General features: G+C 43.7%; 1 protein-coding gene across 6 annotated transcripts in view; it reads right to left on the bottom strand.

The window, feature by feature from the left end:
• dlgap1a (discs, large (Drosophila) homolog-associated protein 1a) overlaps window positions 1-27,689 on the bottom strand; it is a 539,147-nt gene that overhangs the window by 383,187 nt on the left and 128,271 nt on the right. For 5 of the 6 annotated variants that reach the window (XM_078397270.1, XM_078397269.1, XM_078397271.1 and 2 more), the window contains exon 2: window positions 2,918-3,085. The exons of the other annotated variant lie outside the window; for it this stretch is intronic. The gene's annotated coding sequence lies outside the window, so the exon portion shown is untranslated. The remainder of the gene's footprint in view (window positions 1-2,917; window positions 3,086-27,689) is intronic. 6 annotated transcript variants of the gene reach the window in all.

Here is a 27,689-nt window from a genome sequence, read left to right as displayed (position 1 = left end):
AATTCCAGCATGTACAGGCCTAGAGCCTTCAAATGCTCCTAATATGTCAACCTACTCATCCCTGGCATCATTCTTGTAAATATCTGCTGGATCTTCTCCAAAGCCAGCTCATCCTTTCTCAGATGTGGAGCCCAAAACTGCTCACAGTATTCCAAATGTTGTCTCACTAGAGCCTGATAAAGAAAGCCTCACCATTCCATCTTTGCGTTTATATTCCAGTCCCCTCAAAATTAATGCGAGCATTGCATTTGCTTTCCTTACCACTGACTTTACTGCAAATGAATCTTTTTCGACTCTAGAACCAGCACTTCCAAGTCCCTTTGCTGCTTCAGGTTCTCAATCGTCTGAATTATTAATTGATAGGGGATTTGAAGAAATTCATTTCAATGAATTCAGGTCTAAAATAGCACCGTGGCCATGGTGGCGCAGCGGTAGAGTTGCTGCCTTACGGCGCCTGCAGCACCAGAAACCCAGGTTCGATCCCGACTACGGGTGCTGTCTGTACAGAGTTTGTACATTCTCCCCATGACCACGTGGGTTTTCTCCGGGATCTTCAGTTTCCTCCCACACTCCAGGTATGTAGGTTAATTGGCTTGGCGTATGGGTAAAATTGTCCCTAGTGTGTGTAGAATATTGTCAATGTGCGGGCATCGCTGGTCAGTGCGGACTCGGTGGGCAGGAGGGCCTGTTTCCGCACTGTATCTCTTACAGCAAACACTGGTTTGACTAATGATGGTGTAATATGGCACATGGGTAAATTTTAACCTGCCTTGCTGGAATGGAAAACCAGAAGACTGGGTGGAAGGTGTAACATTACTCTCCATTGACTTGAGTAGAGTCAAATTGTATGTGGGTGGAGATGTAAACACAATCAATGCATCAAATCCATTAATTTCCCAATGGCTGGATTAGGTCCAGATCCTATGATCCCATTCTATGTCCGAGGGTGTATTCAACCAATTATCAACCTCAGAAGCATATTTGCCAAGAAACGTTTTCTCCACCGTTTGCACTAGACATACATTACTTGTTAATTCTGGAGGCAGACTTAACGTTGTTGCAATAAAAGCTTAATGCTGCCAATGGGAGAATGGATTTCAAGTCAACCATTTGTGACAAAGCACTCTCATGTAATTTTAATATTAAAGTGTTCCACAACATAATTATGTTAAATATTTTACTCATGCAATTTAGGGAGCACAAGCAACACATTCAACATTAGATTTTAAAGACGCAAAGTGCGGGAGTAAGTCAGCCGGTCAGGGCAGCATCTCTGGAGAACACGGGTGGGTGCATGGAATTGAATTAGGTTGAAACCATCTTGCATTAAATTAGACAACATTAAAGAGCCCTGCCTGTTCAAGGCAATAAAAAAAACAAGCAATCTAAAATAAAGTGAATGAAACATTTCTTGCCCAGAGTGGGGGAAATCGAGGACCAGAGGACATAGGTTCAAGGTGAAGGGGAAAAGATTTAATAGGATTCTGAGGGGTAACGTGTTCACACAAAGAGTGGTGGGTATATGGAACAAGCTGCCAGAGAAGATAGTTGAGGCTGGGACTATCCCAACGTTTAAGGAGCAGTTAGACAGGTACATGGATAGGACAAGTCTGGAGGGATATGGACCAAACACAGGCAGGTGGGACTAGTGTAGCTGGGACATGTTGGCCGGTGTGGGCAAGTTGGGCCAAAGAGCCAACTCTATTTAGAAGAAAAAACATAATAAAGGTCAAAATTAGTTGAATAAGTAAAAGTGTGTAAGGAGGAACTGCAGATGCTGGTTTAAACCGAAGATAGATACAAAAAGCTGGAGTAACTCAGTGGGACAGGCAGCATCTCTGGAGAGAAGGAATGGGTGAGACCCTTCTTCAGTAAGAGGTTCATTCAAATTATTACATCAATTAATCCATTCTGATGACTTCCTTTTAGTGGATACTAGACCAAGCGGACCCATTGTGCCCAATCCTCTCCTGCATTGGTGCAGCACCCTCTCCTACCCCCTCCCCTCCCCCCCCCCTCCCCCATCAACCCCCCTTATCCACCCTCCACCCTCCTCCCACCACCTCCCTCCCCAGGAGATAGATTTAAACTTTAAAATGTGAATAACTTTAAAAATATAACACCGATTTCAATAAAACTACTTGCTTTACCATTAAAGTGATGACGGTGAGTAAGGTGGGCCTAAAATTGTTGCGCCATCGTGTACCGTTTTGGCTATAGTTCGATCACAAATAAACAAACAAATGAGAGGTTTAGTATATAGATAATAATTAATTGGCATGCTTGCAGGTTTTTGTTTGGAATTTTAGCCGAGCGATATAAATTTATACGTATAGTGAAAGCCCTATTTTTCCTACTAACAGTGTGTGGATGGTCTATCTTTTCTACTTAAGAATAGGTGGCGGAAGTGATAAATTTGAGACATTTCAATTGTGACAAGAGACGATTCAGCTTGGAAATAGGGCCTTTGGCCACGCTGACCATCAATCATCTGTCCATACTAGTTCTATGTTATCCCACCTTCTCATCCACTCCCTACGCACTCAGGGCAATTTACAGAAGACAATTAAGCTACAAACCCGCACGTCTTTGGGATGTGCGAGGAAACTGGAGCAGCCGGAGGAAGCCCACACTGTCACGGGGAGATTGTGCAAACTCCACATAGACAGCATCTGAGGTGAGGATCGAACCTGGGGTTTCTGGCACTGTGAGGCTGCAGCACTACCTGTAGATGCCTATAGAACGTCCCCATTCTCCACCCTATGAAAAGTATTTGGGAATCCACATGAGGTACAGTTTGACTGTGTGTTGCTGGATGACATTTTTGAAAGCCACTGCCTTCCTACCCACTCCTCTCTGTTACCAGCTCACAATGCATTCAATACACACTCGTAGGTTGAGATATAAATAAGCTGACCTCGTCTTTTCATGGGCTGTCAGTTTGCAAAGGTACTGGAACTCCTGCTGCTCCATGGTAGTCTCATCCAAAGAAAGGTTTATTAACACAGGTTTCATTCGTCTCTGGGTTCTCGTGCTTCAGTCCCTCGGGTGCACCAAGGCTGTTTTTCGTTGATTGAACCAGTTGCTGGAACACAGAGCAGAACAATGCAATTTACTTTTACTACTAAAAACATTTAAATTGTTTTTTAGCTGCGTATATACAGTGGCACAGGGTAACATATGCGGCATTACAGTGCCAGAGACATGGGTTCCATCCGGGTTTAAGAATAAGGGGTAGGCCATTGAGGACCGAGATGAGGAAAAACCTTTTCACCCAGAGAGTTGTGAATCTGTGGAATTCTCAGCCACAGAAGGCAGTGGAGGCCAATTCACTGGATGTTTTCAAGAGAGAGTTAGATGTAGGTCTTAGGGCTAATGGAATCAAGGGATGTGGGGAGAAAGCAGGAATGGGGTACTGATTGTGGATGATCAGCCATGATCATATTGAATGGCAGTGCTGACTCGAAGGGCCGAATGACCTACTCCTGTACCTATTTTCTATGTTTCTATGTATCTAGGATCCTGACTATGGGTGTTGTCTGTACGGAGTTTGTACGTTCTCCCTGTGACTGCGATGGGTTTCTCCGGGTGCTCCGGTTTCATCCCACAGTCCAAAGACACGCGGGTTTGCAGGTTAATTGGCTTCGGTAAAGATTGTAAATTGTTCCCAGTGTGTCGGATAGTGCTAGTGTACGGGGTTCGCTGGTCGGCGAGGACTCGGTGGGCCGAAGGGCCTGTTTCCACGGTGCATCTCTAAACTAAACTAATCTAAATTAAAGACTAGATCTCATTTTGGAAACTCAGAAGATTACTTCATCTTTTGTCAAGGAAAGACACAAAATGCTGGGGCAACTCATCTGGCCGGCAACATCCCTGAAGAACATGGACAGGTAGAAACGGAGACGTTCTGGCCCAAAGCATCATCTGTGCATGCTCACCAGAGTTGCTGCTTGGTTTGGTAAGTTGCTCCAGCACTTTGGGTCTTTCTTTGGTATAAACCAGCATCTTCAATTCCTTGTTACTACATCTATCTTTTCGTCACATCAATTTCATTTTTTTTTATTTATTTTTTTTATAAATGGGACTGCGTAGTGATTGTGGTATTTTATACTGCAACGTTGGCTTATAATGCAGATAGAATTGAATGGAATACTTTGCTCGACCTTGCCCAAGTAGCTGGAAATTTGTGCTTCCCCCAAGGTTTATATAAATCAAGGCAGAGTTGGAGTGGGGTTATTTTATATAGATTCAGCAGATGTAAATAGGTCCCTTTTTTGATCCTTTCATCACATCTGTGGCTTTACACAACAGTTATGAAGGTTTTATTAAAAAATATGTCAGCCCTGTAGGTATCAATGGGATCCCTCGTTGGTTCACAGTGATGAACAAAAGCAGAAGTAATATCCTCACATAAAGAGACCAGTGATTGAAGTCATGGGAACTCCGTGCGTAATGCTAAAACATATCTATACTGGGCCTATGGAAAGATGCTGAGGATTCTGTGCACCCCCTCAGTTTTAGTGTGAAATTCTCAGCAGTCAAAATATTTAGTGGATACCATACGATAGAAATGTATTTACCCCAGGATGGGAAATTGATCTGCCAACAGTCATAAAAAGCACAAAATACATGAAACATGAAATTAAACATTATAAAGGACTCCGACATTATAAATGTTGGAGTCCTCCCACCCCTCCCATGGACTCTCTGCCCCACTGCCGTCTGGCATGAGGTACCGGAGCAGCAAGGGAAGCACCACCAGGATGTGCTACTGCTTCTTCCCCCTGGCTGTTAGAATGATGAACACCCTGCTGCCCCCCAACGCACACACACACCTCACCTAAACACACACACACACACTGCGCTGGCACCTTGCATCAATATCAACCACTATGCACCTCAGCCCTGTGAGGAACGACATTTCGTTCAAATGTACACTTGTATGTTCGAATGACAAATTAAAAATATATATTATTATTAAAGTGACAAGTGGAAAGGATTGGGGATGTGCAGAGATTGGGGGGGGGGGGGGGGGGGGGAGTCAGTCTACCCCATGACTGACCCCATGACTACCCAGCAGCCTCGTCTTGAATGTCACAAACTAAGGAGCTGATTATGGACTTTAGAAGGGCTCAACATACGAGGATGTACACGCCACTGAAGATAAATGGGATTACCGTGGATAGGGTGAGCAGCTTTAAATACCTGGGAGTCCACATCACAGAGGATCTGGCATGGACAACACACATTGCCGCACTGGTGAGTAAGGCAAGGCAGCGCCTTTACCACCTCAGACAGCTGAGGAAATTCAGAGTCCCTCTGAAAGCATCTTGTCCGGCAACATCTCAATCCGGTTTGGGAACAGCTCTGCCCAGGACAGGAAGGCTCTGTGGGGAGTAGTGCATTCGGTTGAACGCACTATGGGAACTACACTCACCCCCCTGCAGGACCTATACATCAGGAGGTGCAGATCCAGAGCCAGCAACATTATGGGGGACCCCTACCACCCCAGCAACGGACTGTTCCAGCTGCTACGGTCAGGCAAACGCCTCCGCTGTCACGCTGTGAAAACGGAGGATGAGACGGAGTTTCTTCCCACAGCCCATCAGGACTGTTAACTCTTATATCACCAGGGACTAATTTACTGTATTAATTTATTTTTTGTGTTGTGTCTTTTAAAAAAAAAAAAATCTATTCTGTTTGTAGTTTTAGCACAATCCGCAGGCATTGCCACTTTCATTTCACTGCACATCTTGTATGTGTATGTGACAAATAAAGTAGACGACTTGACAGAAGGGGGAGGAGTTGTAGTTTGATAGTCACAGGGAAGAAGGATCTCCTGTGGTGTTATGTGCTGCATCTTGGCGGAACAGTCTGTTGCTGAAGGTACTCCTCAGGTTGACCAGTGTGTCATGGAGGGGGAGAGCTGTATTGTCCAATTGTCATTGATCAATGAAAAAGCCTATAAACTAGAAGCAACTTTACTCCTACTTCAGAGGTATCACAAAATGCTGGAGGAACTCAGCGGGTCAGGCAGCATCTCTGGAGAGAAGGAATGGGTGACGTTTCGGGTCGAGACCCTTCTTCAGACTTAAGGGTCTCGACCTGAAACGTCACCCATTCCTTCTCTCCAGAGATGCTGCCTGACCCGCTGAGTTACTCCAGCATTTTGTGATACCTTCGATTTGTACCAGCATCTGCAGTTATTTTCCTACATTACTCCTACTTCAAATACCTCTCTTGGATATTTCAGCCAAGCGAATAATCATTCCTATGATAATCATATTATGCAGTTTATTAGTGCCATTGTTAATGTTTTGGGAAGTACATATGTTGCAATGAAATAAATTACACCATTGTGGCATTCAGGCAGTGTAATTCACAACTGATTCAATTATTTAGAAAAAATAAAATGACAGTTCTGAAATTTCTGAAAACTACAATGATTAATAACTTAAATGCTGTGATAATCATACTGCTATCAGAAAAAATCATAGAATCACAGCGTCTTACAGCGTGGAAACAGTCCCTTCAGCCCAACTTGCCTACACTGGCCAACATGCCCTATCTACACTAGTACCACCTGCCTGAGCTTGGCCCATATCCCTCTAAACCTGTCCTATCCATGGACCGATCCAAACGTTTCTGAAACATTGCCTGATAGCACCTGCTTCAACTATCTCCTCTGGCAGCTCGTTCCATACACTCACCACTCTGTGTGTAAAAAGTTACCCCTCGGGTGCCTATTAAATTTTTCACCTGTCACCTTAAACCTATGTCCTCGGGTTCTCGATTCCCCTACTCTGGGCACGAGGCTCTGTGCGTCTACCCAATCATTTCCTCTCATGATTTTGTACACCGCTATAAGATCACCCCTCATCCTCCTGCCCTCCTAGGAATAGTCCGAGCCTGCTGAACCCTCTCCCTGTTGCTCAGGCCCTCGGGTTCTGGCAACATCCTCAAATTGTTCTCTGCACCCTTTCCAGCTTGACAACATCTTGCGTTTTGCACAAGTACCCAGTCAGCAAGGAACCCTGGGAGAAGGGATCACGGGTTGATTCTCATTAGATGATTTATTAATTCATCACTGAGGAGCACAGAGAAGGAACTGAACGGCTCTAGCATTGGGGTGTGGAGGTGACATATCTATTACTGAAGCCTCATTTACACATATGCACCTCTCGCCAGGGTCCTTTCTACAGAGTGCCTAATCAAAACTTTAAAGAGCTCAGCATGCAGGAGAGAAGAATCAACTGGAAATCAAAGATCTCATTCAAACATCACAGGTCCCAGACTTCAGCACTATTATAAAACCTGCCAATTCGAAACCGCTGTTCGCTCAAGGACAACAGATGAAGGAAGCACAATTCAATCTTTGAAAGCACCTTACTGAAAAGGCCAAGTTTAGTTTGGTTTAGTTTAGAGATAGTGTGGAAACAGGCCCTTCAGCCCACCGGGTCCGCACCGACCAACGGTCATCTAAGTTCTATTCTACACACGAGAGACAATGTAGAGAGCCAACTAACCTAAAAACCTCGACGTCTTTGGAATGTCAGAGGAAACTGGAGCACCCATAGAAAAACCACGCAGATCATGGGGAGAATGTACAAACTCCATACAGCCAGCACCTATGGTCAGGATCAAACCCGGGTCTCTGGCGCTCGAAGGCAGCAACTCAGCTGCTGCGCCACTGTGCCGCCCCCAAGTTCTTCCCAATCTATTACCATAAAGACTGAAATACAATTCAGTTTCCCTCTTAGTCACTGAATAATGAAAAGCATTATACATCAATGCATTTGCAGGAAAATCTGTATTTGCCTGGTTTAGGAGTATACCATCAAATAATTTAACCATGACTTTATCTCTGCATAGATTTGGTAAGACATGGTCACTATGATATCCTCTCACAACTATGTTGAGCTTCTTCCCACTGGTGGGGCTGGAGACACTGACCTGTTGCAACCAGGACTGCACTTCCATGCTTTCACCTTCCAGTACAGATGCATAGCGATTTGGAGGTCCAGAATCATGGATGTCTAGTCATAAGTTCCGAAGTTCATGTAATAGGAGTAGAATTAGGTCATTCAGCCCATCAAGTCTACACTGCCATTCAATCATGGCTGATCCATCTCTCTCTCCCCCAATCCCATTCTCCTGCCTTCTCCCCATAACCCCTGACACCTGTCATTGCTTTCACCAGTCCTCCCCTCAGACAGATGCCCTATAAGGGTTGACACCTTACCGTGAATGTTGCACAGCACACAGCCAACAGTTGGGTGAAATCCTCAGCAGATAGGTCTGGATTGGCACCAACAAAGGAAGCATTTGCTGCTAAAATGGGGCTATTGCTGTTGTACACCCATGGCAAGTCATTATTGCAGTCTTTTCAAAGAGACAGTATCAGTATGGCATTCCACATAACAGTATTTCAATGCTCCATTTCCCTGGCAAAGCCTTTTATAAATTCCTTGTATGAAAAAGAAATACGCTCAACATGACCTCTGGAAAAGAAGCGTGATGCCCAAATTTTTTTCCTTGTTTTTTTAATAAACAAGTCTACTTGATCAGTGGAAGAGAATATTCTTGCAGACATTATATCCTGGATTTTTAAAAAGGCTGTATGAGCCAGTTCACAGGGCGGCACAGCAGTAGAATTGCTGCCTTGCAGCGTCAGAGACCCGGGTTCCATCCCGACTACAGGCGCTGTCTGTACGGAGTTTGTACGTTCTCCCCGTGTCCTGCGTGGGTTTTCTCCAAGATCTTCAGTTTCCTCCCAAACTCCAAAGACGTACACGTTTGTTGGTAAATTGGCTTGGTAAATGTAAACAAACAAAAAATGTCCCCAGTGTGCATAGGATAGTGTTAATATGCAGGGATCACTAGTCAGCATGAACACGGTGTGCCGAAGGGCCTGTTTCCGCACTGTATCTCTAAACTAAACTAAACAATACCTTGCAAAACAACATGTCAGGGAATCAGAAGGCTGCTGGTCAATTGATTTGAGAATACAATCGGGACATTGATTTTTACTATCTTCATAAATTACATATGAGAATTAGAAATATTGATGAGGACAAATTCCTGAGGAATGATAAATACATTTGGAGAATGGGCCAAACTCAAAAAAATGATATTAGATATTAGAGATTTTACAAATGTCTTTATCTGCAACATTTCGTTATCGCAGAACATTGCAAAGTGCTTTAGAGTCAATTAAGAACATTTTGAAGCAGAATCATTGACATACCACATCCAATTTGCAGCAGGAAGTTCCCACAAAGAATAGTAACACATTATGTGTAGAAGGAACTGCAGATGCAGCTATATACTGAACCATGTATATACACTCCCTGGCCACTCCCTCTTCTCCCCTCGGGCAAAAGGTACAGGTGTGGAAACGCACACCTCCGGGTTCAGGGACAATTCCCAGCTGCTATCAGGCAACCGAATCATCCTACCACAACTAGAGAGCAGTCCTGAACTACTATACTGTACACCTCATTCGGGACCCTCGGACTATCTTTGATCGGATTTTATTGGTGTTACCTTGCACTAAATGTTATTCCCTTATCAGTGTATCTATACACTGTAAATGGCTTGATTGTAATCATGTATTGTCCTTCTGCTGACTGGTTAGCATGCAACCAAAGCTTTTCACTGTACCTCGGTGCACGTGACAATAAGCTAAACTGAACTTAAGATAGACAAAAAGTGCCGGAGTAACTTAGCAGGTCAGGCAGCATCTCTGGAGATAAAGGATGGGTGACGCTTCGGGCTTGGGGCCCTTCTTCAGACAGAAAGTAGAGGGGAGGGAACTGTGGGTAAGAAAAGGTATCATGTTCGGCACTTTGTTCTGGCCTATTTTTTATTATGGCCTTTTCGGAGACGACCCGAAACATCGCTAATCCTTTTTCTCCAGAGATGCTGCCTGACCCAAGATTCAAGATTCAATTTATTGTCACATGTACCAATGAAGGTACAGTGAAATATGAGTTGCTTCAGCACTTTGTGTCTACTGCGCTGTTCTTTGTTCTAAGTTCATGTGCGCAAGGTGAGCACAGGGTCAACAATTGCGACAAGTTGCCTTTGTCCAATGTGTTTCAATTTTCCTCTTACCTTCCAAAGAGGCATTGTCTGACTTCCAGCCGAGGAACACCTTGCTCTTGTTTGAAACGTCAGGCAATATAAGCATTTTTATGTTTAGTCATTAGTTTATTGTCATGTGATACGAGGTACAGTGAAAAGCTTTTGTTGCGTGCTATCCAGTCAGCGGAAAGACAACACATGATTACAATCGACCCATCCACAGTGTACAGATTCATAATGAAGAGAATATCGTGAATAACATTTAGCGCAAGATAAAACCAGAAAATTCCAATCATGATACATGATAAGGGAATAATGTTTAGTGCAAGGTACACCCAGTAAAGTCCGATCATAGATAGTCCGAGGGTCCCCGATGAGGTCGATAGTAGTTCAGGACTGCTCTCTGGTTGTTGATAGGATGGTTCAGATGCCTGATAACAGCTGGGAAGAAACTGTCCCTGAATCTGGACGTGTGCGTTTTCACACATCAAAACCATTTGCCCGATGGGAGAGGGTAGAAGAGGTACTCATCCTTGATTATGCTGGTGGCCTTGCTGAGGCAGCGTGAGGTGTAAATGGCGTCAATGGAAGGGAGGTTGGTTTTGTTTACCCCACAAGAGTATTCCAGATTTATTTTTCACAAATGACTTTGTTTTGCCATAGCATGAGACTGCATGGGTGCCGGGGAGTAGAGGAGTTTGACAGCCTGTGGATAGACGGAACTTCATCAGGCTTCAGGTAAAAGAACAATGGAATTGGCCTGATGGAACTTAAGGTGATGGGAGTAGAATTAGGCCATTTGGCCCATCAAGTCTACTCCACCATTAATCTATCTCTCCCTCCTAACACATAGGCATCACCGCCACAATATGGTCAAAGACAGCAGCCACGGATTCCCCAGAACAACAACCAGAGACAACCTCACCTGTGGGAACTCTGGAAGGATCAGCCTGTCACGCATAGGCCTAGTCAGTCACACAAGGAAATGTAACCACAGATGATTATCTCAATGGTGTTTGGTTAGGGGGATGTGCAGCGAGACCTGGGTGTCCTTGTACACCAGTCATTGAAGGTTGGCGTGCAGGTACAGCAGGCAGGGAAGAAAGCTAATGGCATGTTGGCCTTCATAACAAGAGGATTTCAGTATAGGAGTAAAGAGGTTCTTCTGCAGTTGTATAGGGCCCTGGTAAGACCACATCTGGCGTATTGTGTACAGTTTTGGTCTCCTACTTTGAGGAAGGACATCCTTGTAATTGAGGCAGTGCAGCTTAGGTTCACGAGATTGATCCCTGGGATGGCGGGACTGATATGAGGAAAGTTTGAAAAGACTAGGTTTGTATTCACTGGAGTTTAGAAGGATGAGGGGGGGGTCTTATAGAAACATATAAAATTATAAAAGGACTGGACAAGCTAGATGCAGGAAAAATGTTTCCAATGTTGGGCGAGTCCAGAACCAAGGGCCACAGTCTTAGAATAAAGGGGAGGCCATTTAAAACTGAGAAGGAACTTTTCCACCCAGAGAGTTGTGAATTTGTGGAATTCTCAGACAGAGGGCAGTGGAGGCCAAATCACTGGATGGATTTAAGAGAGAGTCAGATAGAGCTCTGGGAGCTAGTGGAATCAAGGGATTATGGGGAGAAGGCAGGCACCGGTTATTGATTGTGGACGATCAGCCATAATCTCAATGAATGGTGGTGGTGGCTCGAAGGGCCGAATGGCCTCCTCCTGCACCTATTTTCTACGTTTCTATGAAAAATCCCCCTCTCCAAGCAGGACAACGCCAAGCTGCACCATCATCTCCCGCAGATGGATGGATGCCAAAGAGAGAGATTGAATTGACAATTATCACTGCATTCTTGAAATGAGTTGACAGCATAAAGGTTTATGTGGCAACAGAGATAACAGGCAGGACGGTCACTGCCTTGCAGTCTTTATCTGATAAAAAAAAAGGTGCCACAACTCAGTGACCACCACTTTAGACTCACAGCCAATGATAGCGTGCGGCTTTTGACAAGTCTAGTTTAGTTGTTAGATGCAGCGTGGAAACAGGCCCTTTGGCCCACCGAGTCAATGATGGCCTGCAAACCCCGGCACTTGTACTATCCTACACACATTAGGGACAATTTATAATTTTTTTCCGAAGCCAATTAACCGACAGACCTGTATGTCTTTGGAGTGTGGGAGGGAACCGGAGAAAACGGCACAGTGGCGCAGCGGTAGAGTTGCTGCCTTACAGCGAATGCAGCGCCCGAGACTCAGGTTCGATCCTGACTACCGGCGCCGTCTGTACGGACTTTGTACGTTCTCCCCATGACCTGCGTGGGTTTTCTCCGAGATCTTCAGTTTCCTCCCACACTCCAAAGACGTACAGGTATGTAGGTTAATTGGCTGGGCAAATGTAAAAATTGTCCCTAGTGGGTGTAGGATAGTGTTAGTGTGCGGGGATTACTGGGCGGCGCGGGCCCGGTGGGCCGAAGGGCCTGTTTCTGCACTGTATCTCTAAATCTAAAAATCTAAATCTAAAAACCCACACGGTTACAGGGGATTGCACAAACTCTATACAGACAGCGTCCATATTCAGGATCGAACCCGGGTCTCTGGCGCTGTAAGGCAGTAGTTCTACCGCTGCGTCACCGTGTGCCACCCTTGCTGCAAATAAGATACGTGTGCCAGCTAAAAGTGTACTGTGGACTTGCCAAGTTTCAGTTGCCATGGCACGTATACTTCAAAAGGGGAAGTATAACATAAACTAAAGGCAATAAATAGATGAACAAGCGACGATGCATAGAATTCAGTCCTACACCACTCGCAATAGAGGAACTCTGAAACACCAAGGAGCAGGGTTGCAACCCGCACACAGGAGTGTGGCTGGGGGTCAGTGGGGAGGCATTTCCTTCTGGATTTTTATGCGATACGGTGGTGCAGCGACAGAGTTGCTGCCTTACAGCGTCAGAGATCCTGTCTACGGGTGCTGTCTGTACGGAGTTTGTACGTCCACCCGTGACCTGCGTGGGTTTTCTCCTGGATTCCTCCCACACTCCAAAGCCCTACAGGTTTGTAGGTTAATTGACTTGGTAAAATTGTAAATTGTCCCTAGTGCGCGTTAATGTGCAGGTTTTGCTGGTCGGCGCGGACTCAGTGGGCCAAAGGGCCTATTTCCGCGCTGTATCTCTAAACAAAACTAAAAAAAAAATAGACGATAAAGACTGTAAAGAATCATGGATGCACGCAATAATTCATTCTTCACATAACAAAACCATCCATAATTTCTTTACCAAGATAACCATCCCACTACATCTTGTCCCAGACTCGCCACCACAGCCACATCTGCTTCTACGACCACTATTATGGAAGATAGACACAAAAGCCTGGAGTAACTCAGTGGGACAGGCAGCATCTCTGGAGAGAAGGAATGGCTGACATTTCAGATCGAGACCCACGGATCTCGACCTGAAACATCGCCCATTCCTTCTCTCCAGAGATACTGCCTGTCCCACCGTGTTACTCCAGGTTTTTGTGTCATATCCTTGGTTTAAACCAGCGCCCGCAGTTCCTTCTTACACTTAACCCACTTTTAATGACTAGTTTGAGACAAGTACTCTTTTTCTTGTGAGTTAATAAAAGATTGTGATTTTCTGCATTAATCATTATAATATGCAAAGAATGGGCGATGAAGCATGTGATGGAAATGTTTCCATTTATGATACTTAACTGAGGTCACTGCTAAATGGGTTCAATTAAATTGTTCAGTTAAATGATTAATCATTAGTTCCTCTAACGATTGTAATGACTGGTAACCTGCTGCTGTTACAGGAATAACGTTCATGGAAGGAAATGGGACTTTTGTAATTTAAACATTTACATTGGTATATCTTGGTTAGGATTATCACCACCACTGGGACAATGTCCTTTTGAGCCGAGTCTACCATGCATCTAAACCAAACCTTGTTAACAATGATCTGTTCTACATTTTCCTTGGTCCCCATCCCCTTTAATGTCTCGATTTCACACCTTAAACTTACTTATCTCTGTGACTCTCTCTCCCCTGACTCTCACTCTGAAGTCACCCATTCCTTCTATCCAGAGAGGCTGCTGAATTACTCCAGCATTTTGTGTCTATCTTCAGTGTAAACCAGCATCTGCAATTCCTTCCTACACACATATCTATCGAATCAGATTAGATCCTGACATGTTTTTCCAGCAAAAACCAAAGAACTAGAGGAACTCAACAGGTCAACCAGCATTTGTGGAAGGAGTGGGCAGACACCATTTCATGTCGGGCTCCTTCTATGGGCAAAAGGGTGAAGAAGGGTCTGAAGGTTCCTGACCTGAAACATCATCCATCCTTTTTCTCCAGAGATGCTGCCTGACCCGCTGGGTTACTGCAGCATTTTGTGTCTATCTTCGGTATCATAAGATCATAAGAGGTAGGAGTAGAATTAGGCCATTCGGCCAATCAGGTCTACTCCGCCATTCAATCATGGCTGATCTATCTCTCCCTCCTAGCCCCATGTACCAGCTTCTGCAGTTCCTTTCTACAATTAAAACTGAATGTCGGCAAAAGCATTGTGTTATCAACCCTGAAGTGTGAATGTAAAGCTGGATTGTAAACAGATCTCATTCTACAGAGCTGGCCATTGTCACATAAATGGACAAAGATGGTGCCAAAGCCAGGCGCCTCTGTGTGCAGGTCCCAGATGTGGTTCTGACATCATACGTTACAACCAATCTACTCTTTCCAACATGAGCAGCTTGATTCTAATCATTGTCTCGTCTTTTGCACTAACTGGATAGCATGCAACAAAAAGCTTTTTACTGTACCTCGCGTGACAATAATAAACTAAACAAAGCAAAATAAAATAAACCGAGAAATGTAAATAAATAGAGAAATGCATAAAATCATGAGGAATAGATTGGGTAGATGCAGAGTCTCTTGCCCGGAGTAGGTGAATCGAGGACCAGAGGACATAGGTTTCAGGTTAATAGGAATCTGAGGGGTAACTTTTTCCACACAAACGGTGGTGGGTGTATGGAACAAGCTGCCAGAGGAGGTAGTTGAGGCTGGGACTATCCCACTGTTTAAGAAACAATTAAACAGGTACATGCATAGGACAGATTTGGAGGGATATGGGCCAAACACGGGAAGGTGGGACAAGTGTAGCTGGGACATATTGGCCGGTGAGGACAAGTTGGGCCGAAGTCTACACACTGTGGATACTGAAATTCTCACCGAGGAAGAACTTCCAAGCATTGATACCGTGCTTATGGGATCCCACATGAGGTTATAATTAGGATGCCAAAAAAAAATGTGTAGCAAGGAACTACAGATGCTGGTTTACACCAAATGCGGGTCAGGCAGCGTCTCTGGAGAAAAGGAATCGGTGATGTTCGAGGTCGAGATCTTTGAGACCTCCAATCTCGTCCGGAAACGTCACCTATTCCTTTTCTCCAGAGATGCTGCCTGACCCGCTGAGTTAATCCAGCATTTTGTGTCTACCTGCCAAAAAAAAAACTTCCATAGTAGAAAGTTCTCTCAGAGAAGACAAGAGAAACATTTCAACAACAAGGATTCCTTGAAGTAGTTCAGCAGTCAGAGTCTTAGGAGGATCTCTCCCGCGATCATTTCACCTGACAAAATCTTATTAGTACTCGAGTTGCAGTTTATGTGCAGAGGAGCACTGGTGAGAAAAGGCAGACGCATAGGCACAATGTCTTGTGTTAATCAAGGTAAAACAAAAATAGTATCCTGTGCTTACTTTGCCATGGAGACTTTAAGACTTGAGATACAGTGCGGAAACAGGCCCTTCGGCCCATGGATTCCACACCGACTGGTACACTAGCACTACATTACTCACTAGGGACAACTTGCAATTTTACTGAAGCCAATTAACCTGCAAACCAGTGCGTCTTTGGAGTACGGGAGGAAACCGGAGCACCTGGAGAAATCCCACGTGGTCTCAGGGAGAACGTACAAACTCTGTACTGACAGCACCCGAGGTCAGGATCGAACCGGGTCTCTTACACTGCAAGGCAGCTGCTCTACCGCTGCACCACCGTGCTGTTCTAGGAGTGTAGAAGGTACAAATAATTCTGATCAACTACCCACGTGCTTTCTGAGAAAAATCATCTAGTGACGTCATGGTTATGCACCTTGAGATTGACAATCAGGCAGAAAGTTCCATTAGTTTAACAAAGGTCTACTTCGTTGTCAAATAGAATGGGAGAGGATGCATCGCTGAGTGGATATGCAGCGAATAGAAGGTAAAAGGAATAGGAGCAGATGTGTCATGGTAGAAAGTAATGATCTTGTAGTTTATTAAGGGAAGTTAGTTTTGTTTTGTTTAGTTTAATTTAGAGATACAGTGCGGAAACATGCCATTCGGCGCACCGAGTCCGTAGTGACCAGCAATCCCCGCACAGTAACACTATCCTACACACTGGGGTCAATTTTACATTTATACCGAAGCCAATTAACCTACAAACCTATCCGTCTTTGGAGTGTGGGAGGAAACCAACGATCTCTGAGAAAACCCACACGAACATGGGGAGAACGTACAAACTCCGGACAGGCATAGCACCTGTCGTCAGGATCTGTAGTCATAGCACCTGCCACCCAGAACACAGTGGCACACAGGTTGTGCGATGGTGTGGAATGAGCTAGAATTAGTATCAGACAAGATGTGTTAAAAGCTTTGAAAACTACAGCACCCCGATTAATTCTGTAGCCAACGTTTCCCTGAGCCCTCAATAGATAGAAAATACTGAGATTGCTTTATTTTCTGTGTAACTACATATACTAATACCATCCAAATAAAATGTTTTGAATTTGTATTGTGCCGAGGTCAGTAAACAAACATGAATAGGTTCACATTAATATTTTGTACATTATCACAGAGGCATTATTAAGCCACTTATTTTAGCATTACCATTAGAATAATGGACATTTGAACAACAAAAACTATTTAAACTGCACAGTGCAATTTGGAGGTCAGAGAGAAATTAGTTCTCCCAGCTGGTATCTTCTTTGTTCAGTGCATGGTTATATTAATAACCTCCCAAAGTACAAGCATTCAAAATTTGTTCCCAAAACATGCCATGTATTGTAAATAGATTTAAAAAATGAAATGAAAAGGCATGAAACAATGATGTCAATGATATTACCAATGCATTGGCATTAGTGTTGGTAGAGTGATATTTTTTTCATTTTATTTTTTTGTATCTCGAGACACAGTATGCAAGCAGGCCCTTCAGCCCACCAAGTCCACACCAATCATTGATCTAATGTAGACACAAAATGCTGGAGTAACTCAGTGGGACAGGCAGATCTCTGGGGAGAAGGAATGGGTGACGTTTCGGATCGAGACCCTTCTTCAGACCCTTCCCTCCAGAGATGCTGCCTGTCCCGCTGAGTTACTCCAGCATTTTGTGTCTACCTTCGATTTATACCAGCATCTGCAGTTCTTCCCCACCCGATCATTGATCACCCGTTCACATCAGTTCTATGTTATCCTACTTTCTCAAACACTCCTGACACATTAGGGGCAATTTACAGAAGCTCATTAACCTACAAATTACTGTTGAGATGTAGGAAGAAACTGGAGAACTCGGAGGGAAGTCATGCAGTCACAGGGAGAATGTGCAATCTACATACACCAGCTGAGGTCAGGATCGAACCCGGGTCTCTGGCGCTGTGAGGCAGCAGCTCTACCAGCTGCACCACTGTGCCCTCCAAATACATTATTCTTGTTTCTAAACATTCAAGCCTCAAATTATCTTATCTAGGCTGCGACTTGCCAAAAGAGTCCTGCACTGTTGGAAATATTTTGACTGAAACATTAAAGTTAGTTCCTTTCTATCTTTTAGTAGAAGTGATAGCACACAAGACTCGGAAGAAAATCAGGGGAATTGTACAAACATTTAGAGATACAGCATAGAAACAGGCCCTTCGGTCCACTGAGTCCACACTGACCATCGATTACAGTGGTTAGCAACTGGGAGATCAGGTAGGACTGAGTGGAGGTGTTCAGCGAAACGATCTCCGAGCCTGCACACTTCATTTGAACTGAGAGGATGTAGTCGAGGCTGGGACTATCGCAACGTTTAAAATACAGCTAGACAGGTACATGGATAGGACAGGTTTGGAGGGATATGGGCCAAACGCAGGCAGGTGGGACGAGTGTAGATGGGACATGCTGGTTGGTGTGGGCAAGTTGGGCTGAAGGGCCTATTTCCACACTGTATGACTGATTTGAAATTCATGTAACAAACATGCAATAAGAGGAATATTTCCTTCATGTACCCAAGACATCCAGTATGTTGAGTGTTAAAATTTCATGTTAAGACATTGAAAGTTGCTACTTATTGTTGGACACAGTTTTAGCCTGTGGATTTGATGTAGACATTTTGAATCTGGTACTAACACCAGTTCTTAAAAACTCGTTGTGTTTGAAATGTTGGTGCTAAATTGGCAAATGTGTAATTTAATTGGTATTGGCATCATCAGATTAGGGAATTCAAATCTCTTAATTGGTTGCAAAACACAATTCACAAGTTTAGATTCACAGGATAGATTTTCAGCTACAACTAACAAGTTCTTGTTTCCACCATTGAGGTCTATGTGACTTCTTGTTGAGATAAGGAGTGTAATCTTATTGAGGATTTTGAATTTATTTGATTTTTAAAAAAAATTGTAGCTTGATATATTACCATCTTTCAATGAGAATTTCTTCAAATTGCAGTTTAAATCTTAATCAAGATTATCAACTTAGAGCTATTATTAAAGAAGCATTTCTCAAATGGTCGTGATTGTGATCCATTGGTAAAAAGAGAAAGGTATTTTAAAAGATTGCAAACGAGATAATGATCCTTATGTTTATTGCTATGTTTTGAATGTTTTGAATTAGGCCATTTGGCCCATCAAGTCTACTCCACCATTCAATCATGACTGAACTATCCTAACCCCATCTTCCTGCCTTCTCCCCATAACCTCTGACACATGTACTAATCAAGAATCCACCTATCTCTGCCTTTAAAATATCCACTGACAATGTCTATTGTTCTTTAATAATGAGAAGCATTAAGATGCAATAATGCCATGGTGTACTTGAATCTTGGGAATCTGTAGTACTTGGGTTAGGCCACATTTAGAGTGTTGCGTGCAGTTCTGTTTCCCCCATTACAGGAAAGATGTGGAGGCTTTGGAGTGGGTGCAGAGGAGCTTTACAGAATGCTGCCTGGATTAGAGGGTTTCAGCTGCAGGGAGAGGTTGGACAGACTTCGGTTGTTTTCTCCGGAACATTGAAAGTTCGGGGGGGGGGGGGGGGGGGAAGAGACTTGATAGAAGCATATAAAATGATGAGAGGCAAAGATAGAGTAGTCAGAGCCTTTTACCTGGGGTCAAAATGTCCAACACTAGAGGGAATAGCTATACGGTGAGAGGAGGAAAGTTTAATGGAAATGTGCGAGGCAGGTTTTTTCACCTTGGGGGACCTTGAACACAGGTGGAGACAGATACGTTAGAGCTGTTTAAGAAGCTTTTAGATAGACATATGGAAGTGCAGGGAATAGAGGGATATGGATCATACACAGACAGATGAGTTTCAGTAGGCATCATGCTTGAAACAAACGTTGTGGGCCGAAAGGCCAGTTCCTGTGCTATACTCTTCATTGTTATAAAAGTCACTGTTTATCGATATATTTTGAACACATCACCAGCAACCTTTGTGATCTTGTGGTGAATAAATATGTTAACACCACCATTATCTTCAATATAACATAATGTTACTGAGAATTGTTTTTAAATTTCAATGCACTACCTGTAGAATGTAAATTAATTAGTCTTCTGATTTAATATAATGAGTGGTTCTTCATTTACAGGGCAGCACTTCATTGCCAATAACTCATGATGCCCATTGGAAAAGTTTCCTCTATTTTACCACCAGGATTTCACTTTTCGTATAGTTTGTCATCTTAATCATGTATATATCTGATATATTCAACAATTCTCAACACCTCCTACTCAAACTTACATTTTGACCATGTTACAAATGAATCATAGATAGTAAATGTAGCCTGTAACCGAGACCTCAGTTGCTCATAATAAGCACCCTGGAGTGCTGGCAAACTAAGTATTTGTCAGAAACAGCTTAAAAGAATCCATAAGAATTTATGATTTAGTTTAAAGATACAGCACAGAAACAAGCCCTTCGGCCCACCGAGTCCATGCCGACCAGCAATCCCGCAGATTAACACTAGGGACAATTTTACATTTATACATTTATACCAAGCCAATTAACCTACAATCCTATACGTCTTTGGAGTGTGGGAGAAAACCGAAGATCTCGAAGAAAACCCACGCAGGCCACGGGGAGAACGTACAAACTCCATACAGACAAGCAACCATAGACAGGATTGAACCCGGGTCTCTTGCACTGTAAGGCAGTAGCTCCACCTCTGTGCCACCCACAGTGGATGGATCCTGATAGTTGGAGCCAAGAGCAAATCAAGTTTGGTCTTCAAGTTGAAGTATTAACTCTACCTCTCCTTCCACACCACTCCTCAGGGATTATTTCTTTTTACAGCTTCAACCTCTCGCTATTCAGTAACACACAAAAAAAACTCACAACACTGTGCCACAAAGTAATAATTATCAGCTGTCACATCTGGTTAAGTTTGTAGTTAAAGCTATAATTGAAGTTGACCCCACTGCTTTTAAGTTGTTATTATTCTCTGCCTGTTTCACTGACACAAATACTGCCTGCAAATTGGCTGTCTGTGAAACAATGCCCATTTTAAAATGCCTTCAAATTGATGTAGTATTTTGAAAATGTCCAGCATAAGAATTTCTAAGCTTCTCTGCATGGTTGTCACAATATATATGTGGACAAGTGGAAGATAGGCACAAAAAGCTGGGTAACTCAGCAGATCAGACAGCATCTCTGGAGAAAAGGAATATGTGACGTTTTGTGTCGAGACCCTTCTTAATAAATAGGGCAACCTTTATTACGATATGCATCGAACAGGCTATCTGGTCAAGAAAAGGTTTGGCTAAGAGGTCAGTGGTGAAGGTAATATAAGCAATAACGGATTCTTTGCCATAATTCCAAGAAGATAATAACAAAAAAAACCTCCATACCATGGCAGACGTGTTAAAGCAGCATTGTACGGAAGTTACGCCAGATTGTTGCAAGGCCCCTGGTAATCTATATCCATCAAAGGGAAGTCAAGGTGACCTCTGTTAGAGAATAGGCTTTGAACCTGTAAACCAGAGAGGAGGTGATGGAGCAATACTGGACAATTTCAGATGGGGCATGGAAGCAAATCTTAATAAGTTCATTAGTGATCAGAGCAGAATTAGGCCATTCAGCCCATCAAGTCTACTCCGCCATTCAATCAAGGCTGATCTATCGCTCCCTCCTGACCCCATTCTCCTGCCTTCTCCCCATAACCCCCGACACCTGTACTAATCAAGAATCTATCTATCTCTGCCTTAAAAATATCCAATGACTTGGCCTCCACAGCCTTCTGTGGCAATGAATTCCACAGATCTGCCACCAAATATTTTCCCTTTAACGCTACCCTGCATACTATCTTCTCCAGAGACCTTCGGAAAATGTTGCTCGAGGATTAGTTGTCCTCTGCACTACGGTTGAGAGCCTGAGATAGAGAGTTGTCACCAGTCGACGAGACCTTTGTCTGCACGTCAACCCTCTCCCCACTGACACCTCATGGGCACTGTATGGCAGCTCTGAACACGAGGGCAGAGGTTATCACATTCAGTTTGGCACGTGGTTTTAGCAGCTGATTGTGTTTCATTGGCAGCCACTTTAGCATTACAGGTGAATACTAAAACAATCCACCAGACCTGTCCCCGTTTCAAACAGAACATTCAAGCTCCGTACAACGGAAAGCTCGGGGAATCTGAAGCAGCCTGGAAAACCTCTGGTGATATTCATAAATCATAGTAATGCATTGCCTGTAGGGATAGCCTTAGAGACTTGATAAGGTGATAAAAGCTTGCAGGTTCTCTCTTGCACACTAAGTATGATTCGGTGGGAGAAATTCTTAAGTTGAAAAGCAGTTTCCACCAATATTTTTTCACTTATTGAGATAAAATTCAAGAGTGGTTGATTCAGGGTGGCTGGGATTTAAGATTAGCACCTTCCTTTAAAAATAAATTGCACCCAAACAGGTTACATGATGTGGGCTGAGCAGCCTGGAGAAAGTTTTCTGCTGCAAAAAGTATTATAAAAGTATTATCGTTCTGCTCAGAGATCTTTTGTGTGACTGATTAGATTGCATAGACTAATTTCACCTGCACACCCAACCCCACCCCAAACCCAGGTTCCTGAACAATGCCGTCACAAGAATAAATAATAAAAAGATACGGTGGCACAGTGGCATCATAGAAACATAGAAAATAGGCACAGGAGTAGGCCATTCGGCCCTTCGAGCCTGCACCGCCATTCAATATGATCATGGCTGATCACCCAGCTCAGTAACCTGTACCTGCCTTCTCTCCATACCCCCTGATCCCTTTAGCCATAAGGGCCACATCTAACTCCCTCTTAAATATAGCCAATGAACTGGCCTCAACTACTTTCTGTGGCAGAGAATTCCACAGACTCACCACTCTCTGTGAAGAAATGTTTTCTCATCTCGGTCCTAAAAGACTTCCCCCTTATCCTTAAGCTGTGACCCCTGGTTCTGGACTTCCCCAACATCGGGAACAGTCTTCCCGCATCTAGCCTTTCCAACCCCTTAAGAATTTTATGTTTCAATAAGATCCCCCCCCTCAGTCTTCTAAATTCCAGCGAGTACAAGCCCAGTCTATCCAGTCTTTCTTCATATGAAAGTCCTGCCATCCCAGGGATCAATCTGGTGAACCTTCTCTGTACTCCCTCTAAGGCTAGAATGTCTTTCCTCAGATTAGGAGACCAAAACTGTACACAATACTCCAGGTGCAGTCTCACCAAGGCCCTGTACAACTGCAGCATCCTTGGTAGAGCTGCTGCCTCACAGCGCCAGAGATCCAGGTTTCATCCTGACCTCGGGTGCTGTCTATGCCGAGTTTGCACATTCTTCCTGTGACGGTGGGTTTCCTCCAGGTACATTGGTTTCCTCCCACATCCCAAAGACGTGCGGGTTTGTAGATCAATTGGTCTCTATATTGCCCCCCCCCCCATGTGTAGGGAGTGGATGTGAAAGTAGGATACCATCAAACTGGTCTGAACGGGCGATCGATGGTTGGCGAGGACTCGGTGGGCCTAAGGGCCTGTTTCCACGCAGTGTGTTTCAATCAATCAGAAAAATTACGAATACGTCTATGAAAATGGTCATAGAGTGATACGATGTGGAAACAGGCACTTCGGCCCAACTTGTCCACACAACATGTCCCAGCTACACTAGTCCCACCTGCCTGCATTTGGCCCATATCCCTCCAAACCGTCCTATCCTGTCTAACTGTTTCTTAAATGTTGGGATAGTCCCTACCTCAACTAGCTCTTCTGGAAGCTCATTCCATACACCCACCACCCTTTGTGTGAAAAAGTTGCCCCTCAGATTCCTATTAAATCTTTGCCCCTTCACCATAAAATAATACTTAAATAATATTTTATTAAATAACATGACATAATGTTAATAACATAAACAATGTAACTTATGTTGCTGGAATGAATGCCTAGCATCTATTTGAACCAAACAAAAATAGCTTTGTTACCAGACCTGCTAATGGAAGCATCTAATAAAAACTTAAAAATAGCACCACATCACTTCAGGAAAGGCCATATTAAGCATTCATCATGATCCTTCTAAAATAATTCATCCTTGTAAAATTAATTCCAAATTTCCCAGCTGTAACAAATCTCTCCACCCACTCCTCGCCTCCTCACAAGGATCCGGGCTGATGAGTGACGTCATCTAACGCCTTTAGGTTTATTTTTTTCAACAGGATAGTCGTAGTTGTTGCTGCATTTTTAAAAAGAACATATCTGTGGTAGTTTTGAAGCCATGTAATTCTGTTCTATTCCTAGCGTTGATGCTAGTTTTTAGCTTCTTATTCTATTCATTTATCTGGCTCTCAAGGAAAATGAAGCTTTGCTCATAAAATGCTATTGGACTTGAGGCTTTAGGGTTTAGACTTTACAGGGTGTAAACAAGCCGTACAGCCCACCGTGTCCGCGCCGACCAGCGACTCCCCCACACACCAGCACTATCCTGCACACTAGGGACAATTTCTACAACTTACAGAAGCCAATTAACCTAAAAACCTATACTTCTTTGGAGTGTGGGAGGAAATCGGAGCACCCGGAGAAAACCCAGGGAGAATGTACAAACTCCGTACAGACATGATGGAACCCGGGTCTCTGGTGTTGTAAGGTAGAAACTGTACCAGTGCGCCACTGTATTGCACTTATTGTTAATCTAATTAACTTTACTGCACAAATTCTCGTAATCATCTGCCTTATTGTTATTCACTTTCATACTGTAGGTGTTTCATTAGTAATGTGGAAATGGTTGCAATCTCTCATGTGAATTGTTAGTACCAGTGGGAAAGGATTAGTATCAACAAGAAAATAAACAGGCTTCCTGTAGTCTTCCTTTGCTATGAGCTTGACTAATTTTTATCTGCCAACATTTTTCTTTTTTGCAGAGTTATTGTTTTATACATTACCGATCCGCAGATGAATGAAAAGGGCTGAAATGAAAACTTGTATTTATAATGCTGCCTTTCATGACCTCAGGACATCCCAACCCAGTTCAGAGCTTATGAACTATACCAGTCTGAAGAAGGGTCTCAACTCAAAACGTCACCTATTCCTTCTCTCCATAGATGCTGTCTGACCCGCTGAGTTACTCTGGCATTTTGTGTCTGTCTTCCTTTAATGAACTATTTTTGATGGGTGGTTGCTGCAGTGAGGAAGGGAGACATGCCAAAAGAACGTGCATGACAACAACAGCAAAGGATTAGGTACTTTGCTGCTATTTCTCAACTCACTTCGGGGCTAATGAACCATACCAGTCTGAAAAGGAAACGGGAGATTATAGACAGTGATGTAGAGATATAGAACAAATGAATGAAAGATATGCAAAAAAAGTAACTTTCATTTATTTGTTCTATATCTCTCTACATCACTGTCATTTTCTCTCGTTTCGCTTTCCCCTGACTAGTCTGAAGAAAGTTCTCGACCCAAAATGTCACCCATTCCTTCTCTCCAGTGATGCTGCCCGTTACTTCAGCATTTTGTATCTGTCTTCAGTTTAAACCAGCCTCTGCAGTTCTTGTGATAATATCCTGAGGTACAGAGAGAGGATGGGCAGGATAGGACTTTATTCCTTGGAGTGCAGGAGGATTGAGGGGTGATCTTATAGAGGTGTATAAGATCACGAGGGGAATAGACAGCGTATACGCACAGAGTCTTCTACCCAAAGTAGGGAAATCAAGAACTATAGGACATGGGTTTAAGGTGAGAGGGGAAAGATTTAGCAGGATATCGAGGGGCAATCTTTTTCATACAGAGTGGGTGTACGGAATGAGCTGCCAGAGGAGGTAGTTGAGGCATATACCATAACAACATTTAAAAGACATGTGGACAGGTACAGGAAGGGTTTAGAGAGATATAGGCCAAACACAGGCAGGTGGAACTAGTATAGATGGGGCAGCTTGGTGGCATGTCTAGGTTGAGCCAAAGGGCCTGTTTCTGTGCTGTACCACTCTATGCCAAGCACCTTCTACATGACCCAATCTACCTGTGTGGGCAGAAGTAATAGTGAACGGGATTACTGTGGCTGGTGTGAATTAACCGTGCAGGGACAGAGTAATTTGATGCACATCAATGTGTGAGCTACATTAATTATGCATTCTGTATCTCTAGGTGCTGCTCTCTAGGTGTGGTGGGATGATTCAGTTGCCTGATAACAACAGGGAAGATAATGTCCTTGAATCTGGACAGATTCAGTGTGCGTTTTCACAATTCTATACCTTTTGCCCGATGGGAGAGGGGAGAAGAGGGAATGGCTAGGGTTCGACTCGTCCTTGATTTTGCTGCTGGCCTTGCCAAGGCAGCGTGTGGTACAGACAGCATTGTCAGCGTTGTTATGCTTAAAGCATCTTTGTTATAATATTTCATTATTAAAATGGTGCAAAGAGAAAAGAAAACACCAGCTGGCACCAGAGCAGTAGCGTCCGTACTGGTCATTAAGCGCCATTTGTAACTGCAGACCCTGGGCATTGACATGACAATGACAAAGAACAACTGGCACCTTTGCCTCCAAGGCGTCTCAACACCAGGTGGCACAGAGCGGCAGATATTATACAGATAGATTCTCCATTAGAAGGTCAATACCGCCAGGGACAGCTAAATTCCTCACTAACCTCCACTGCATTGCGCCCGTCATGTGGTGAAAACCAATGCCTCTACTTAGACTCAAGTGTGGAAACACGACCTTCTGCCCAACTTGCCCATGCTGACAGTAATGACAACTTTCTGACTTTTCCAGTGACTTCTTTTCCAATTGCCATTACTACACAGGGAGTCAGAGTGATGTTAGCAGACCCAACAGAACAGATCTTCCAGTCATTATTTTTTTCCAGTTTAATTAGTTGTTTATTGAAGTAGTTGTACAAACAAAGTGATGATTATACCAGGCTATACAAGTCGTAGCTGGCTGCTCTGTCCCTGGTCTGGCCCCAGGTCTTTCCAGTTGATGGTCTGTTCCCAGGTCTGGTAAGAACTGTATGCTCTCCTTCCCTGTATCTGGCCAGTCCCAGTCCCTTATGCCCATATATATATATATATATATATATATACATCACCCTGTACATCTAATAATCGCCCCGTGTCCAAAATAATACGGCAAAATATATATCTAGTCAAAATAATCTAGCCAAAATAATATCTAGTCAAAATAATATAGTATGCCAACAGTAGCTAGCCTAAACATAAATGGCTCCTACACTGACCAACATGCCCCATCTAAACTGGTCCCACCTGCCTGTGTTTGGCCCATAAGCCTCCAAACCTATCCTATCCATATTCCTGTCCAAATGTTGCGATAGTACCTGCCTCAGCTACCTCCTCTGGCAGCTTGTTTCACATATCCATCATCCTTTGTATCAAGAAGTTACCTCAGGTTCCTATTAAATCTTTCCACCTGACCTTAATCCTATGTCCTCTAGCTCTTCATTTCCCTACTCTGGATAAAATACTCTTTGTATTTACCTGATCTATTCCTCTCATGATCTCATACACCCCTATAAGATCAGCCCTCACCCTGCTGTACTCCAAGGAATGAGGTCCTAGCCTGCTCAACTTCTCCCTATAGATTATGGCTCTCAGGTCTTGGCAACATCCTCGTAAATCTTCTCTGCACCCTTTTCAACATCTTTCCTGTAATAGACACAAAATGCTGGAGTATCTCAGCGAGACAGGCAGTATCTCTGGAGAGGAGGAATGGGTGATGTTTGGGGTCAAGACCCTTCTTGACCTTTCCTATAACAGTGACCAACCTGAACACTTCCTCAGGGAACTGAGGAAATTAAGCATGCCTCTAATGGTTCTTATAAAACTCTACAAACGCACCATAGAAAGCATGCTGTCAGGTTG

Source organism: Rhinoraja longicauda, chromosome 4 (assembly GCF_053455715.1).
Source record: "Rhinoraja longicauda isolate Sanriku21f chromosome 4, sRhiLon1.1, whole genome shotgun sequence".
NCBI classification, from domain to species: Eukaryota; Metazoa; Chordata; class Chondrichthyes; order Rajiformes; family Arhynchobatidae; genus Rhinoraja; species Rhinoraja longicauda.
The sequence above is the reverse complement of the archived record's forward strand: the minus strand, read 5'-3'. Positions and strand labels throughout refer to the sequence as shown.